This window comes from Harmonia axyridis, chromosome X, assembly GCF_914767665.1.
Source record: "Harmonia axyridis chromosome X, icHarAxyr1.1, whole genome shotgun sequence".
Taxonomy (NCBI): domain Eukaryota; kingdom Metazoa; phylum Arthropoda; class Insecta; order Coleoptera; family Coccinellidae; genus Harmonia; species Harmonia axyridis.
Genome location: NC_059508.1, coordinates 37,802,464 through 37,814,963, shown reverse-complemented (window position 1 = coordinate 37,814,963; position 12,500 = coordinate 37,802,464). Strand labels below are relative to the sequence as shown.

Sequence of the window (12,500 nt, the reverse complement as noted above, 5' to 3'; positions counted from 1 at the left end):
AATGACGATCGGGACCGGGGCGATCGGTCGTATCTGACACCGCCGGCTCGGTTCTAACATCGTCAATGAGTCGGGGTTGTAAAAAAGGACGTGAACATTTTTCCTTATAAAAATCAAACCCGACCATGGATTTTGATTCTGATTGTTGATTATCGCTACTAGAACATATAAGGAGGCAACCAAATCAAATTTGAGAAAATTCCACGATCAGAAAATTTTTTTCGAAAAAAAAAAAAAATCGTAATCACCTCGGTCATGGCGAGTTATTTTACGTATTTCATTCCACAATCAACGTACAACATAGAAGAAATCATCTCTCTAACTATCCTGGTTCAAAAGTTGTATCGGAACATTTCACGTCGTAATATCTCGCCAAGTCCAGACCTCGGCGATAGGTAGTATCTGACACCGTCCGCTCGGGACTGACATCGACTTGGACTCGGGCTGATGATGGGGAGGCGTTTAAGGACGTGAACATTTTTCCTTATAAAAATTAAAGTCGACAATGAATATTGATTCTGATTACTGATTTACGCTTTAAAAACACATTAGAAGGCAACCAAATCGAATTTGAGGAAATTCCACGATCAGAAAATTTTTTTCGAAAAAAAAAAAAATCCGAAAAATATTTTTCGATTCCGATTACTGATTTACTCTTTTAGAACACATTAGGAGGCAACCAAATCAAATTTGAGAAAATTCCACAATCAGAAAATTTTTTTCGAAAAAAAAAAAAATTCGAGGACACCTCGGTCATGGCAAGTTATTTCCCACAATCCATTCCCCGATCCACGTACATCCCAGAAAAAATCATCTCTCTAACTATCCTGGTTCAAAAGTTGTATCGGAACATTTTCACGTCGAAAATATATCTCTAAGTCCAAACCGATGCACCACGTAAACTAGGGCAGACCGATGCACCACGTAATATCGGGCAGACCGATGCAGAACGTAAACTCGATCATACCGATGCTTCACGTAATCTCGATCTTACCGATGCACCACGTAAACAAGGGCAGACCGATGCAGAACGTAAAGTAGATCTTACCGATGCACCACGTAATCTCGATCTTACCGATGCACCACGTAATCTCCATCTTACCGATGCACCACGTGAACTGGATCTTACCGATGCAGAACGTGAATTGGATCTTACCGATGCAGAACGTGAATTGGATCTTACCGATGCACCACGTAAACTCGATCATACCGATGCACCACGTAATCTCGGGCAGACCGATGCACAACGTAAATGACGATCGGGACCGGGGCGATCGGTCGTATCTGACACCGCCGGCTCGGTTCTAACATCGTCAATGAGTCGGGGTTGTAAAAAAGGACGTGAACATTTTTCCTTATAAAAATCAAACCCGACCATGGATTTTGATTCTGATTGTTGATTATCGCTACTAGAACATATAAGGAGGCAACCAAATCAAATTTGAGAAAATTCCACGATCAGAAAATTTTTTTCGAAAAAAAAAAAAAATCGTAATCACCTCGGTCATGGCGAGTTATTTTCCGTATTTCATTCCACAATCAACGTACAACATAGAAGAAATCATCTCTCTAACTATCCTGGTTCAAAAGTTGTATCGGAACATTTCACGTCGTAATATCTCGCCAAGTCCAGACCTCGGCGATAGGTAGTATCTGACACCGTCCGCTCGGGACTGACATCGACTTGGACTCGGGCTGATGATGGGGAGGCGTTTAAGGACGTGAACATTTTTCCTTATAAAAATTAAAGTCGACAATGAATATTGATTCTGATTACTGATTTACGCTTTAAAAACACATTAGAAGGCAACCAAATCGAATTTGAGGAAATTCCACGATCAGAAAATTTTTTTCGAAAAAAAAAAAAATCCGAAAAATATTTTTCGATTCCGATTACTGATTTACTCTTTTAGAACACATTAGGAGGCAACCAAATCAAATTTGAGAAAATTCCACAATCAGAAAATTTTTTTCGAAAAAAAAAAAAATTCGAGGACACCTCGGTCATGGCAAGTTATTTCCCACAATCCATTCCCCGATCCACGTACATCCCAGAAAAAATCATCTCTCTAACTATCCTGGTTCAAAAGTTGTATCGGAACATTTTCACGTCGAAAATATATCTCTAAGTCCAAACCGATGCACCACGTAAACTAGGGCAGACCGATGCACCACGTAATATCGGGCAGACCGATGCAGAACGTAAACTCGATCATACCGATGCTTCACGTAATCTCGATCTTACCGATGCACCACGTAAACAAGGGCAGACCGATGCAGAACGTAAAGTAGATCTTACCGATGCACCACGTAATCTCGATCTTACCGATGCACCACGTAATCTCCATCTTACCGATGCACCACGTGAACTGGATCTTACCGATGCAGAACGTGAATTGGATCTTACCGATGCAGAACGTGAATTGGATCTTACCGATGCACCACGTAAACTCGATCATACCGATGCACCACGTAATCTCGGGCAGACCGATGCACAACGTAAATGACGATCGGGACCGGGGCGATCGGTCGTATCTGACACCGCCGGCTCGGTTCTAACATCGTCAATGAGTCGGGGTTGTAAAAAAGGACGTGAACATTTTTCCTTATAAAAATCAAACCCGACCATGGATTTTGATTCTGATTGTTGATTATCGCTACTAGAACATATAAGGAGGCAACCAAATCAAATTTGAGAAAATTCCACGATCAGAAAATTTTTTTCGAAAAAAAAAAAAAATCGTAATCACCTCGGTCATGGCGAGTTATTTTCCGTATTTCATTCCACAATCAACGTACAACATAGAAGAAATCATCTCTCTAACTATCCTGGTTCAAAAGTTGTATCGGAACATTTCACGTCGTAATATCTCGCCAAGTCCAGACCTCGGCGATAGGTAGTATCTGACACCGTCCGCTCGGGACTGACATCGACTTGGACTCGGGCTGATGATGGGGAGGCGTTTAAGGACGTGAACATTTTTCCTTATAAAAATTAAAGTCGACAATGAATATTGATTCTGATTACTGATTTACGCTTTAAAAACACATTAGAAGGCAACCAAATCGAATTTGAGGAAATTCCACGATCAGAAAATTTTTTTCGAAAAAAAAAAAAATCCGAAAAATATTTTTCGATTCCGATTACTGATTTACTCTTTTAGAACACATTAGGAGGCAACCAAATCAAATTTGAGAAAATTCCACAATCAGAAAATTTTTTTCGAAAAAAAAAAAAATTCGAGGACACCTCGGTCATGGCAAGTTATTTCCCACAATCCATTCCCCGATCCACGTACATCCCAGAAAAAATCATCTCTCTAACTATCCTGGTTCAAAAGTTGTATCGGAACATTTTCACGTCGAAAATATATCTCTAAGTCCAAACCGATGCACCACGTAAACTAGGGCAGACCGATGCACCACGTAATATCGGGCAGACCGATGCAGAACGTAAACTCGATCATACCGATGCTTCACGTAATCTCGATCTTACCGATGCACCACGTAAACAAGGGCAGACCGATGCAGAACGTAAAGTAGATCTTACCGATGCACCACGTAATCTCGATCTTACCGATGCACCACGTAATCTCCATCTTACCGATGCACCACGTGAACTGGATCTTACCGATGCAGAACGTGAATTGGATCTTACCGATGCAGAACGTGAATTGGATCTTACCGATGCACCACGTAAACTCGATCATACCGATGCACCACGTAATCTCGGGCAGACCGATGCACAACGTAAATGACGATCGGGACCGGGGCGATCGGTCGTATCTGACACCGCCGGCTCGGTTCTAACATCGTCAATGAGTCGGGGTTGTAAAAAAGGACGTGAACATTTTTCCTTATAAAAATCAAACCCGACCATGGATTTTGATTCTGATTGTTGATTATCGCTACTAGAACATATAAGGAGGCAACCAAATCAAATTTGAGAAAATTCCACGATCAGAAAATTTTTTTCGAAAAAAAAAAAAAATCGTAATCACCTCGGTCATGGCGAGTTATTTTCCGTATTTCATTCCACAATCAACGTACAACATAGAAGAAATCATCTCTCTAACTATCCTGGTTCAAAAGTTGTATCGGAACATTTCACGTCGTAATATCTCGCCAAGTCCAGACCTCGGCGATAGGTAGTATCTGACACCGTCCGCTCGGGACTGACATCGACTTGGACTCGGGCTGATGATGGGGAGGCGTTTAAGGACGTGAACATTTTTCCTTATAAAAATTAAAGTCGACAATGAATATTGATTCTGATTACTGATTTACGCTTTAAAAACACATTAGAAGGCAACCAAATCGAATTTGAGGAAATTCCACGATCAGAAAATTTTTTTCGAAAAAAAAAAAAATCCGAAAAATATTTTTCGATTCCGATTACTGATTTACTCTTTTAGAACACATTAGGAGGCAACCAAATCAAATTTGAGAAAATTCCACAATCAGAAAATTTTTTTCGAAAAAAAAAAAAATTCGAGGACACCTCGGTCATGGCAAGTTATTTCCCACAATCCATTCCCCGATCCACGTACATCCCAGAAAAAATCATCTCTCTAACTATCCTGGTTCAAAAGTTGTATCGGAACATTTTCACGTCGAAAATATATCTCTAAGTCCAAACCGATGCACCACGTAAACTAGGGCAGACCGATGCACCACGTAATATCGGGCAGACCGATGCAGAACGTAAACTCGATCATACCGATGCTTCACGTAATCTCGATCTTACCGATGCACCACGTAAACAAGGGCAGACCGATGCAGAACGTAAAGTAGATCTTACCGATGCACCACGTAATCTCGATCTTACCGATGCACCACGTAATCTCCATCTTACCGATGCACCACGTGAACTGGATCTTACCGATGCAGAACGTGAATTGGATCTTACCGATGCAGAACGTGAATTGGATCTTACCGATGCACCACGTAAACTCGATCATACCGATGCACCACGTAATCTCGGGCAGACCGATGCACAACGTAAATGACGATCGGGACCGGGGCGATCGGTCGTATCTGACACCGCCGGCTCGGTTCTAACATCGTCAATGAGTCGGGGTTGTAAAAAAGGACGTGAACATTTTTCCTTATAAAAATCAAACCCGACCATGGATTTTGATTCTGATTGTTGATTATCGCTACTAGAACATATAAGGAGGCAACCAAATCAAATTTGAGAAAATTCCACGATCAGAAAATTTTTTTCGAAAAAAAAAAAAAATCGTAATCACCTCGGTCATGGCGAGTTATTTTCCGTATTTCATTCCACAATCAACGTACAACATAGAAGAAATCATCTCTCTAACTATCCTGGTTCAAAAGTTGTATCGGAACATTTCACGTCGTAATATCTCGCCAAGTCCAGACCTCGGCGATAGGTAGTATCTGACACCGTCCGCTCGGGACTGACATCGACTTGGACTCGGGCTGATGATGGGGAGGCGTTTAAGGACGTGAACATTTTTCCTTATAAAAATTAAAGTCGACAATGAATATTGATTCTGATTACTGATTTACGCTTTAAAAACACATTAGAAGGCAACCAAATCGAATTTGAGGAAATTCCACGATCAGAAAATTTTTTTCGAAAAAAAAAAAAATCCGAAAAATATTTTTCGATTCCGATTACTGATTTACTCTTTTAGAACACATTAGGAGGCAACCAAATCAAATTTGAGAAAATTCCACAATCAGAAAATTTTTTTCGAAAAAAAAAAAAATTCGAGGACACCTCGGTCATGGCAAGTTATTTCCCACAATCCATTCCCCGATCCACGTACATCCCAGAAAAAATCATCTCTCTAACTATCCTGGTTCAAAAGTTGTATCGGAACATTTTCACGTCGAAAATATATCTCTAAGTCCAAACCGATGCACCACGTAAACTAGGGCAGACCGATGCACCACGTAATATCGGGCAGACCGATGCAGAACGTAAACTCGATCATACCGATGCTTCACGTAATCTCGATCTTACCGATGCACCACGTAAACAAGGGCAGACCGATGCAGAACGTAAAGTAGATCTTACCGATGCACCACGTAATCTCGATCTTACCGATGCACCACGTAATCTCCATCTTACCGATGCACCACGTGAACTGGATCTTACCGATGCAGAACGTGAATTGGATCTTACCGATGCAGAACGTGAATTGGATCTTACCGATGCACCACGTAAACTCGATCATACCGATGCACCACGTAATCTCGGGCAGACCGATGCACAACGTAAATGACGATCGGGACCGGGGCGATCGGTCGTATCTGACACCGCCGGCTCGGTTCTAACATCGTCAATGAGTCGGGGTTGTAAAAAAGGACGTGAACATTTTTCCTTATAAAAATCAAACCCGACCATGGATTTTGATTCTGATTGTTGATTATCGCTACTAGAACATATAAGGAGGCAACCAAATCAAATTTGAGAAAATTCCACGATCAGAAAATTTTTTTCGAAAAAAAAAAAAAATCGTAATCACCTCGGTCATGGCGAGTTATTTTACGTATTTCATTCCACAATCAACGTACAACATAGAAGAAATCATCTCTCTAACTATCCTGGTTCAAAAGTTGTATCGGAACATTTCACGTCGTAATATCTCGCCAAGTCCAGACCTCGGCGATAGGTAGTATCTGACACCGTCCGCTCGGGACTGACATCGACTTGGACTCGGGCTGATGATGGGGAGGCGTTTAAGGACGTGAACATTTTTCCTTATAAAAATTAAAGTCGACAATGAATATTGATTCTGATTACTGATTTACGCTTTAAAAACACATTAGAAGGCAACCAAATCGAATTTGAGGAAATTCCACGATCAGAAAATTTTTTTCGAAAAAAAAAAAAATCCGAAAAATATTTTTCGATTCCGATTACTGATTTACTCTTTTAGAACACATTAGGAGGCAACCAAATCAAATTTGAGAAAATTCCACAATCAGAAAATTTTTTTCGAAAAAAAAAAAAATTCGAGGACACCTCGGTCATGGCAAGTTATTTCCCACAATCCATTCCCCGATCCACGTACATCCCAGAAAAAATCATCTCTCTAACTATCCTGGTTCAAAAGTTGTATCGGAACATTTTCACGTCGAAAATATATCTCTAAGTCCAAACCGATGCACCACGTAAACTAGGGCAGACCGATGCACCACGTAATATCGGGCAGACCGATGCAGAACGTAAACTCGATCATACCGATGCTTCACGTAATCTCGATCTTACCGATGCACCACGTAAACAAGGGCAGACCGATGCAGAACGTAAAGTAGATCTTACCGATGCACCACGTAATCTCGATCTTACCGATGCACCACGTAATCTCCATCTTACCGATGCACCACGTGAACTGGATCTTACCGATGCAGAACGTGAATTGGATCTTACCGATGCAGAACGTGAATTGGATCTTACCGATGCACCACGTAAACTCGATCATACCGATGCACCACGTAATCTCGGGCAGACCGATGCACAACGTAAATGACGATCGGGACCGGGGCGATCGGTCGTATCTGACACCGCCGGCTCGGTTCTAACATCGTCAATGAGTCGGGGTTGTAAAAAAGGACGTGAACATTTTTCCTTATAAAAATCAAACCCGACCATGGATTTTGATTCTGATTGTTGATTATCGCTACTAGAACATATAAGGAGGCAACCAAATCAAATTTGAGAAAATTCCACGATCAGAAAATTTTTTTCGAAAAAAAAAAAAAATCGTAATCACCTCGGTCATGGCGAGTTATTTTCCGTATTTCATTCCACAATCAACGTACAACATAGAAGAAATCATCTCTCTAACTATCCTGGTTCAAAAGTTGTATCGGAACATTTCACGTCGTAATATCTCGCCAAGTCCAGACCTCGGCGATAGGTAGTATCTGACACCGTCCGCTCGGGACTGACATCGACTTGGACTCGGGCTGATGATGGGGAGGCGTTTAAGGACGTGAACATTTTTCCTTATAAAAATTAAAGTCGACAATGAATATTGATTCTGATTACTGATTTACGCTTTAAAAACACATTAGAAGGCAACCAAATCGAATTTGAGGAAATTCCACGATCAGAAAATTTTTTTCGAAAAAAAAAAAAATCCGAAAAATATTTTTCGATTCCGATTACTGATTTACTCTTTTAGAACACATTAGGAGGCAACCAAATCAAATTTGAGAAAATTCCACAATCAGAAAATTTTTTTCGAAAAAAAAAAAAATTCGAGGACACCTCGGTCATGGCAAGTTATTTCCCACAATCCATTCCCCGATCCACGTACATCCCAGAAAAAATCATCTCTCTAACTATCCTGGTTCAAAAGTTGTATCGGAACATTTTCACGTCGAAAATATATCTCTAAGTCCAAACCGATGCACCACGTAAACTAGGGCAGACCGATGCACCACGTAATATCGGGCAGACCGATGCAGAACGTAAACTCGATCATACCGATGCTTCACGTAATCTCGATCTTACCGATGCACCACGTAAACAAGGGCAGACCGATGCAGAACGTAAAGTAGATCTTACCGATGCACCACGTAATCTCGATCTTACCGATGCACCACGTAATCTCCATCTTACCGATGCACCACGTGAACTGGATCTTACCGATGCACCACGTAATCTCAATCTTACCGATGCACCACGTGAACTGGATCTTACCGATGCAGAACGTGAATTGGATCTTACCGATGCACCACGTAAACTCGATCTTACCGATGCACCACGTAATCTCGATCTTACCGATGCACCACGTGAACTGGATCTTACCGATGCAGAACGTGAATTGGATCTTACCGATGCACCACGTAAACTCGATCTTACCGATGCACCACGTAATCTCAATCTTACCGATGCACCACGTGAACTGGATCTTACCGATGCAGAACGTGAATTGGATCTTACCGATGCACCACGTAAACTCGATCTTACCGATGCACCACGTAATCTCAATCTTACCGATGCACCACGTGAACTGGATCTTACCGATGCAGAACGTGAATTGGATCTTACCGATGCACCACGTAAACTCGATCTTACCGATGCACCACGTAATCTCGATCTTACCGATGCACCACGTGAACTGGATCTTACCGATGCAGAACGTGAATTGGATCTTACCGATGCACCACGTAAACTCGATCTTACCGATGCACCACGTAATCTCAATCTTACCGATGCATCACGTAATCTCGATCTTACCGATGCAGAACGTAAACTCGATCATACCGATGCACCACGTTATCTCGGCAGACCGATGCAGAACGTAAAAAAAAAGCTTACAGCACGCGGTGTTCCCAAGCGGTCACCCATCCAAGTACTAACCGCGCCCGACGCTGCTTGGCTTCAGTGTTCTGACGAGAACTGGCAATTTCAGCGTGGTATGGCCGTAAACAACAAATATAGCGATATTTTCTATGATATCTCACTTTTTGGGAGCGGAAAGGACGTGAACGTTTTTCCTTATAAAAAATGAAATAACTTTTGGATATTAATTCTGATTGTTGATTTAAGCTTTAAGAACACATTAGGACATATCTCAATGAAATTTGAGGGATTTCCGAAATCGAAAAATATTTTTCGAAAAAAAAAAAAAATCCCAGAAGACCTCGGTCATCTCAAGTTTATTTCCATATTCTATTACACAATCAACGTACATCACAAAAGGAACCATCTCTCTAACTATCACAGTTAAATTTTTGTATCGGAACATTTCACGTCGGAATATCTCGCTAAGTCCAGACCGGGGAGATCGGTCGCATTTGACACCGTCCGCTCCGGTCTAACATCGTCTTGGAGTCGGGGTAACGATGGAGAGGCGTTTAAGGACGTGAACATTTTTCCTTATAAAAATTAAAGTCGACAATGAATATTGATTCTGATTACTGATTTACTCTTTTAGTACACATTAGAAGGCAACGCAATCAGATTTGAGGAAATTTCAAGATCAGAAAATTTTTTTCGAAAAAAAAAAAAATTCAAGAACACCTGGGTCATGGCAAGTTATTTCCCACAATCCATTCCACAATCAACGTACAACATAGAAGAAATCATCTCTCTAACTATCCTGGTTCAAAAGTTGTATCGGAACATTTCACGTCGAAATACCTCGCCAAGTCCAGACCGGGGCGATAGGTAGTATCTGACACCGTCCGCTCGGGACTGACATCGACTTGGACTCGGGCTAATGATGGGGAGGCGTTTAAGGACGTGAACATTTTTCCTTATAAAAATTAAAGTCGACAATGAATATTGATTCTGATTACTGATTTACGCTTTAAAAACACATTAGAAGGCAACCAAATCAAATTTGAGGAAATTCCAAAATCAGAAAATTTTTTTTCAAAAAAAAAAAAATCCGAAAAATATTTTTCGATTCTGATTACTGATTTACTCTTTTAGAACACATTAGAAGGCAACGAAATCAAATTTGAGTAAAATCCAAAATCAGAAAATATTTTTCGAAAAAAAAAAAAAATTCGAGAACACCTCGGTCATGGCAAGTTATTTTCCACAATCCATTCCCCAATCAACGTACATCCCAGAAAAAATCATCTCTCTAACTATCCTGGTTCAAAAGTTGTATCGGAACATTTTCACGTCGAAAATATATCTCAGAGTCCAGACCGATGCAGAACGTAAACTCGATCATACCGATGCTTCACGTAATCTCGATCTTACCGATGCACAACGTAAACTAGATCACACCGATGCAGAACGTAAACTCGATCATACCGATGCACCACGTAAACTCAGGCAGACCGATGCAGAACGTGAACTCGATCTTACCGATGCACCACGTAATCTCGATCTTACCGATGCACCACGTAAACTCGGGCAGACCGATGCAGAACGTGAACTCGATCTTACCGATGCACCACGTAAACTAGGGCTGACCGATGCATCACGTAAACGACGATCGAGAGGCGCGAAAGGACGTGAACGTTTTTCATTATAAAAATTGAAATAAATGATAAATAATGATTCTGATTGTTGGTTATCATTTTTAATAAGCATTAGGAGGCAACCAAATGAAATTTGAGGAAATTCCGATAATAGAAAATTTTTTCGAAAAAAAAAAAAAATTCATGAAATCCTCGGTCATCGCAAAATATTTACCATATTCTGTTCGATAATCAACGTATATTTAAGAAGGAATCATATCTGTATCTATCTTGGTTCAAATTTTGTATCGGAACATTTTGACCAAAGTCCGAGCTTCGGCCGAAACAGACACCGCTGACCTGGCCTATCGATCGACCGAGAGTCGGGGATAGAGCGTAAGTGTTGTCTGGAGGGGAACCCTGTGCTCTCCTGACATATATAGGGAAGGTGGTCGCGTTGGGCGATGCAGAACGTTTGGATCGGGAATTATATTTTTGGTTCAGCTATTGGAATATGGTTTATTGTTGGTATATATTGGCGAAATAACGTTCTTACTGACTGGGGATATTCATAAAAATGAGTCCGGAGATTTTCAGATCGAAGTCCGAGTGATCCGACTTGGAAGGCGTGTTGGGTGGGTCGAGATGGCTTAGATAGATCAGACGAGGCGGGCTAAGTGTTGACGTCATGCATCGGTCCATTTTCAGATTGAGTCCGAGTAATCCGACTTTGAAAGAGTGTTGGGTGCGTCGAGACTGTTTAGATAGATCGGACGAGGCGGACTAGGTGTTAACGACATGCATCGGTATATTTTCTGATCGGAGTCCGAAGAAATCGGCCCTAGTAGGCGCAGCGGACGGTCGAGACGGCCTCGGTGGGTCGGATCGATCGGGAAAAGTTTGCTAAATCGTGTCTGGAGGGGAACCTTGGGTTCTCCTGACATATATAGGGGATAAGGTTTGGGTGAACGATTCTTCACGTAAAAGTTGAGTAATTTATTTTTCGATAAGCTTTTGGATATTGATGAGAAGTATATGTATATCTTCGATTAAAAGAATTCTTACCGTCTCCATGTATATTATATTAGATATATAAGAAATAGTTAACGTGATGCATCGGCCGATTTCCGGATCGGAGTTCGAGAGATGCGACTTTCGATGCGCGATGGGTGGTTCGAGACGGCCTAGATCGATCGGACGAGGCGGACTAGGTGTTAACGACATGCATCGGCGGATTTTCTGATCGGAGTCCGAAGAAATCAGCTCTAGTAGGCGCGGCGAACGGTCGAAACGGCCTCGATCGATCGGACGAGGCGGACTAGGTGTTAACGACATGCATCGGCGGATTTTCTGATCGGAGTCCGAAGAAATCAGCTCTAGTAGGCGCGGCGAACGGTCGAAACGGCCTCGGTGGGTCGGATCGATCGGGAAAAGTTTGCTAAATCGTGTCTGGAGGGGAATCCGGGGTTCTCCTGACATATATAGAAGGGGTGGAGAATGGGTCCTGTCCTAGACTGTTTGGAGTTCTTTTTAGGATGATATTCAGTTGGTAAGTGGTAGACCCGAATCCGACCTCGGCGTTTGGGTAC

General features: G+C 41.6%; 1 non-coding gene across 1 annotated transcript; it reads right to left on the bottom strand.

The window, feature by feature from the left end:
* Window positions 1–9,303: 9,303 nt before the first annotated feature.
* LOC123688410 lies at window positions 9,304–9,422 on the bottom strand. The gene has a single exon (XR_006749933.1). It is a non-coding gene; the product is annotated as a 5S ribosomal RNA (ribosomal RNA).
* Between the last annotated feature and the right edge of the window lie 3,078 nt (window positions 9,423–12,500).